Source organism: Pipra filicauda, unplaced genomic scaffold, assembly GCF_003945595.2.
Source record: "Pipra filicauda isolate LSUMZ 115617 unplaced genomic scaffold, ASM394559v2 scaffold426_size588282_pilon, whole genome shotgun sequence".
Lineage (NCBI taxonomy): Eukaryota > Metazoa > Chordata > Aves > Passeriformes > Pipridae > Pipra > Pipra filicauda.
The window spans coordinates 578,295-584,294 of record NW_024104561.1 but is presented as its reverse complement, the minus strand read 5'-3'; positions in this window follow the sequence as shown (position 1 = coordinate 584,294).

Genomic DNA, 6,000 nt, shown 5'->3' with positions numbered 1-6,000 from the left:
ATATAAATGTTGGTACAAAAGAGAAAGAAAAAAAAAAAGAAGAAAAAAAAAGTAACACAAAACACAACAACACCAGCAACAACAACCACAACAACAAGTCTAAAAGAATACTCCTCTGTCCTTTAACACGGTCCTAATTGCGGTCGGCAGGGGGCGCTGTTGGGCCGCTGAAGCTGTAGGACCTGCAGTACCCGGTTGTGGTCGGCAGGGGGCGCTGTTGGGCCGCTGGAAGGTGCAGGACCTGCAGTACCCGGTTGTGGTCGGCAGGGGGCGCTGTTGGGCCGCTGGAAGGTGCAGGACCTGCAGTACCCGGTTGTGGTCGGCAGGGGGCGCTGTTGGGCCGCTGGAAGGTGCAGGACCTGCAGTACCCGGTCGTGGTCGGCAGGGGCGCTGTGGGCTCCGGCAGTCACCCGCGGGAGAAAGGGGACCGGAGGGGTGGTCCCGGGCCGCGTGGGGGAAGCCGAGGAGATGGGGTGTCCTCGTCTCCGTGGGGACAAAAAGGAAGGCAGGCCGCCCACTCCCACGGGAACTCACCGCTGTCTCGAGTGGCAAGAACTCACTGCAGTCTCAAGTGGTGGTGTCTCCAAAACTCCTCTCCCGCGGGCAAGCAAAACTCTCCGATGAAACACAGCAGCTCCGGTGGCGGGACAGTCAGGCAGGTCAAAGCCAACAGGACAAGAGGTCGAACTCCCCCGGATTAACAGCCAAAAGGGAGCTAAACCTCCAGTCCCCCTCCCCAACAAACTGCCTGTCTGCACCCAGCGAGACAGCCACACACTATCCCTCTCACCTTCCCGGCCAGGGCTCCCCCTGCTCCGCTTCCCCGCCCAGCCTTTTCTTTCTCCTAAGTGGGCAATCAACCCAGGCTAGCTACATCTTTAGTAATGCTAATAACCTCCCTTCCCCCCGCTCACTGTTTCTTTACCTTGGAGTGGGGCAGGGGGAAGGAAAATTCCCCTGATTTCCTAATCTACAACACCCCGCTAGACCTACTGTTTACAAACAGAGAGGGGCTGGTGGATGATGTAGTGGTTGGAGGCTGCCTGGGGCATAGTGACCACGAAATAATAGAATTTTCAATCCTCAGGGATGTAAGGAGAGCCATCATTAAAACCTCTACTCTGGACTTCCGGAGGGCAGATTTTGACCTACTCAAAAAACTAATTCAGGGCATACCCTGGGAAACAACCCTTAAAGGCAAGGGGGTCCAGGAGGGATGGACATGCTTCAAGCAGGCAATTCTGAGCACACAGGAACAGGCTATACCAGTGAGCCAAAAGGCCAGCCGGAGGGGAAGACGGCCGGCTTGGTTAAATAGGGAGGTTCTGAAAGAAATCAGGGATAAAAAGAAAGTTTACAGACTGTGGAAAAAAGGGCTGGCTACTTATGAAGAATTTACGAAGAGAGCTAGGTCATGCAGGAAAAAAATTAGGGAAAGAAAAGTGGAATTTGAAGTTAATTTGGCTAATTCAGTTAGGGATAACAAAAAGTCCTTTTATAAATACATTAATAGCAAAAGGAGGGGCAAGGAAAACCTCAATTCTCTGTTGGACTTGGAGGGAAATATAGTTAACAAAGATGAGGAGAAGGCTGAGGTACTTAACACCTACTTTGCCTCAGTTTTTAGCAGTAAGACAGGTGGCCCTCAGGACAACTGGCCTCTAGAGCAGATAGACAGAGACAGAGAGCTGAATAGCCCTCCTGTATTCCAGGAGGATGTAGTTAGCGACTTACTGAGCCAGCTGGATCCTAACAAGTCTATGGGACCAGACGGGATCCATCCCAGGGTGATGAGGGAGCTGGCAGAAGAGCTTGCCAAACCGCTCTCCATCATCTTCCAACAGTCCTGGCTCTCTGGGAAGGTCCCAGATGATTGGAGGTTGGCGAATGTCACCCCAATCCACAAAAAAGGCTGCAAGCAGGACCCTGGCAACTACAGGCCTGTCAGCCTGACCTCGGTGCCTGGCAGGGTTATGGAGCAGATCATCCTGAGTGCAATCACACAGCACCTTCAGGATGGACAAGGGATTAGACCCAGCCAGCACGGGTTTAGGAGGGGCAGGTCCTGTCTGACCAACCTGATCTCTTTTTACGATCAGGTGACCCACCTGGTGGATGAGGGGAAGGCTGTGGATGTGGTCTATCTAGACTTCAGCAAGGCCTTTGACACTGTCTCCCATAATATACTCCTGGAAAAGCTGGTAGCCCATGGCTTGGACAAGTGTATCCTCTCCTGGATTAGGAGCTGGCTGGAGGGTCGGGCCCAGAGAGTGCTGGTGAATGGAGCTGCATCCAGCTGGCAGCCGGTCACCAGTGGTGTCCCCAGGGGTCTGTGTTGGGTCCAGTCCTGTTTAACATCTTTATTGATGATTTAGATGAGGGGATTGAGTCCATCATCAGCAAATTTGCTGATGACACCAAATTGGGAGGGAGTGTCGACCTGCTGGAAGGCAGGAGGGCGCTGCAGAGGGATCTGGATAGACTTGAGAGATGGGCTGATTCCAATGGGATGAAGTTCAATAAAGCCAAGTGCCGGGTCCTGCACTTTGGCCACAACAACCCCCTGCAGCGCTACAGGCTGGGCACAAAGTGGCTGGAAAGCAGCCAGGCAGAAAGGGACCTGGGGGTACTAATTGACAGGAAGCTCAACATGAGCCAACAGTGTGCCCAGGTGGCCAAGAAGGCCAATGGGATCTTGTCCTGTATCAAAAATAGCGTGGCCAGCAGGAGCAGGGAAGTGATCCTTCCCCTGTACTCTGCGTTGGTGAGGCCACAACTTGAGTATTGTGTTCAGTTCTGGGCCCCTCAGTTCAGGAAGGATATTGAGGTGCTGGAGCGGGTCCAGAGAAGAGCAACAAGGCTGGTGAAAGGACTGGAGCATAAGTCCTATGGGGAGAGGCTGAGGGAGCTGGGGTTGTTTAGCCTGGAGAAGAGGAGGCTCAGAGGTGACCTCATCACCGTCTATAACTACCTGAAGGGAAGTTCTAGCCAGGTGGGGGTTGGTCTCTGCTCTCAGGCACTCAGCAATAGGACAAGGGGGCACGGGCTTAAGCTCCGCCAGGGGAAATTTAAGTTGGATATCAGGAGAAAATTCTTTACAGAGAGAGTAATCCGGCATTGGAATGGGCTGCCCAGAGAGGTGGTGGATTCACCATCCCTGGAGATTTTTAAACGCAGATTGGACGTGGCACTGAGTGCCATGATCTAGTAAATGGACTGGATTTGGACCAAGGGTTGGACTCGATGATCTCGAAGGTCTTTTCCAACCCAATCGATTCTATGATTCTATGATTCTATGAAATCAGTGAGAAATTAGTCAGAAAACAAAAACTTCATGAGAGATATTGAACTAGCCATTAGCACATAAGCATTTCTAAGCAATACAGAGTTATTAAATATAAAAAAATTCAGACTTGCTTAGATTGTTCTAAGGAAAAGATTCTTGGCATTTCTACCCATCGAAGTGCACATCAGTCATAGAACTTAAAACTTGGATTCCAAGCTGAGTCTGAAGATTCAGCTGGGAAGAACACAGCTGCAACAAAATACTATACAGAAAATCCATTCTACTTTGCTAGTAAAGGTTCAAAAAGGCTCTATTTACATGCACTTCCCTTCACAGTGAGAAGCTACATGCTCCACCAGTGAGAACAATCTATTACACATTCTGTGAGTGAAAGAAAAGTGTCAGGGATGAGACTAGCCTGTAAAGCCATGCTAAAAAATCCAAAAAGAAAAACAGGCAGGAGAGGAGTTCTGTGTTCCTGTCTGACAAACAGAAAAACGGTGGTACCAGAGTCAAACCTCTTTGAATCAAATGAAAGGTAAGAATCAGTATCCTTACTGAATCATGTGTATGAAAATTTTACACAATGCCTGTCTCCAAAAAGAAGCTGTGAAAAAATAGAGAGCAAGCTTGCAGGCCACAGATATCCAGACCATAAGGTCTCATCTGGGAGTCAAATGAGAATACATTCTGCTTCAATATTGAGAGTTTCCTGTCAGGTCCAAATCCATCTCAATGATGGACCAGAAAGTGAGTTCTCCAATGACTACAAAGTGCTTCCTTATCCAACATCAAAAACATTGGTTATTCAACAAGATTCAGTCATCTGTTACCTTCATGTTCACCTAACAGGATATATGAAAGCAGACATCCTACTTTAGATGTCAGATGCAAACTCATGGAATTTCTAAAGTTTCCTTAGATATTCAAGCTGAGTTGAATTCAGTCTTAATTTTAAGACCAAAGATATCTGGGATCAGTTTCCATAACAGCACAGACAGAATTGTGACTTTTGAGAAACTGTAAATAAACGTGACTAGGAAAAATTCAACGCCAGCCTTAAAACTTGTGGGCAACCATGCTATATGTTTAATCTAATCTCTTAAACTTCAGTTGCTTTTTCCAGTGTCCTGTTGTACATCAATGCTAATGTGGTTTCTAGGAGACATTTTCTGCATGCTAACAGTTTGCAAACTATCCTTTGTGGCTTCCACTTTTCTCAGCCCCTAGCACTTGCTCCAAGTATGCAATATTTGTGAATACTGGTGTACTCCATACTGAAAGTGTAATTCAGTATCCTATATTTGTGCAGTACCACATTTGCTGTTTGATGTTTGCATTTACATAAAAATACGCTTTATCAGATAAGCAACAAAGAAAACAATGGGGGGGGAAGTACATTTACAGCATGTTTGGATACAATAATCGAAGTAATTTTTCTCTTCTCTGCTTCTATTTGGACCACTTCTGCAAGATGTTTCAGTTTCATTTCACTAAAAAGTTATCAGGATACTTACACTTTCCCAAAGCTGAGGTCCGACATCTATGTGAAATACTCAGCCAAGATAAAGTTTTAAGTTAAGAAGACACACATGTACTCATATCTGGATCATCATCCACCCACTCTATGCTTCCATATTCAGAATAGATTAAGATATTCCTACTTAAGAGCATTTCCCTATACTCATAACTCAAACCGGGGGTCTAAACACATCTTTGGGAGATGTGCCAACCACTTCTATCTAGTGTTAGAAATGCTGATGCCTCTTGATTGTGGTAAGGTGGAGCCATCTCCTGTTTGGAAAATAAACAACCTTAACTATAAGTTACTTGAATGCAAACAATTCTTAACTATTGAAGTTAATGTTCTTTCAGCCTGACCCTCACTATACACATTTCCTGTACCTGAAGTCTAGAGAAACATGTCTCAGTGACAGAGTACCCATGCTTGACCTGCACAACACTGGATAAACAAGTATGCTGGCCTGGAAGCTTCAAGTTATGCTATATGCCTGACTTTAGGTTAAAGAGTAAAACCAATTAGGACTGCTAAATTGATACAGTTCGGTTGCCTTTGGATAAAATCCAAGTTCATTCCAATCTGCTACTGAGTCGCAGCTGGAGAAGCCATCTGACCTGCTCTCCCTTTCTACAGTACCTTGAGGGGGAAAGATGTCTCTTTTGGTTCTCATGTTCAGTAGCTTATGTTCTCATGTTCAGCAGAGCCCTTAACAGTACACAAACTGACACTGTTACTCTATACATGCACAGACAAGACTCAGTGACTCCAAACTCCTTGTGAGGGCTACATAAAACAGTATTGAAACAACTTTGGTCTGACAGCGAGGTAAGACTAAACAATCTTCAAACTAGACTTGAACAATACGATGACATAGGAGATTATGAAGAGGAAGCTCCTCTCTGAGAGAAAGTCCATTATTATAAAATCATAGAATAGTTTGTGTGGGAAAGAACATTGAAGATCACCCTCCATTAGACCACCCGGCTCAAACTCGCATCCAACCTGGCCTTGAACACTGCCAGGGATGAGGCATCTACAACTTCTATGAGCAACCTGCTCCAATGCCTCACCACTCTCACAGTACAGAGATTCTTCATGGTATCTAATCAAACCTACTCTCAGTTTAAAGCCATTCCCCCTTGTCCTATTACTACATGACCTTGGTAAAAAGTCCCTCTCCATCTTTCCTGTA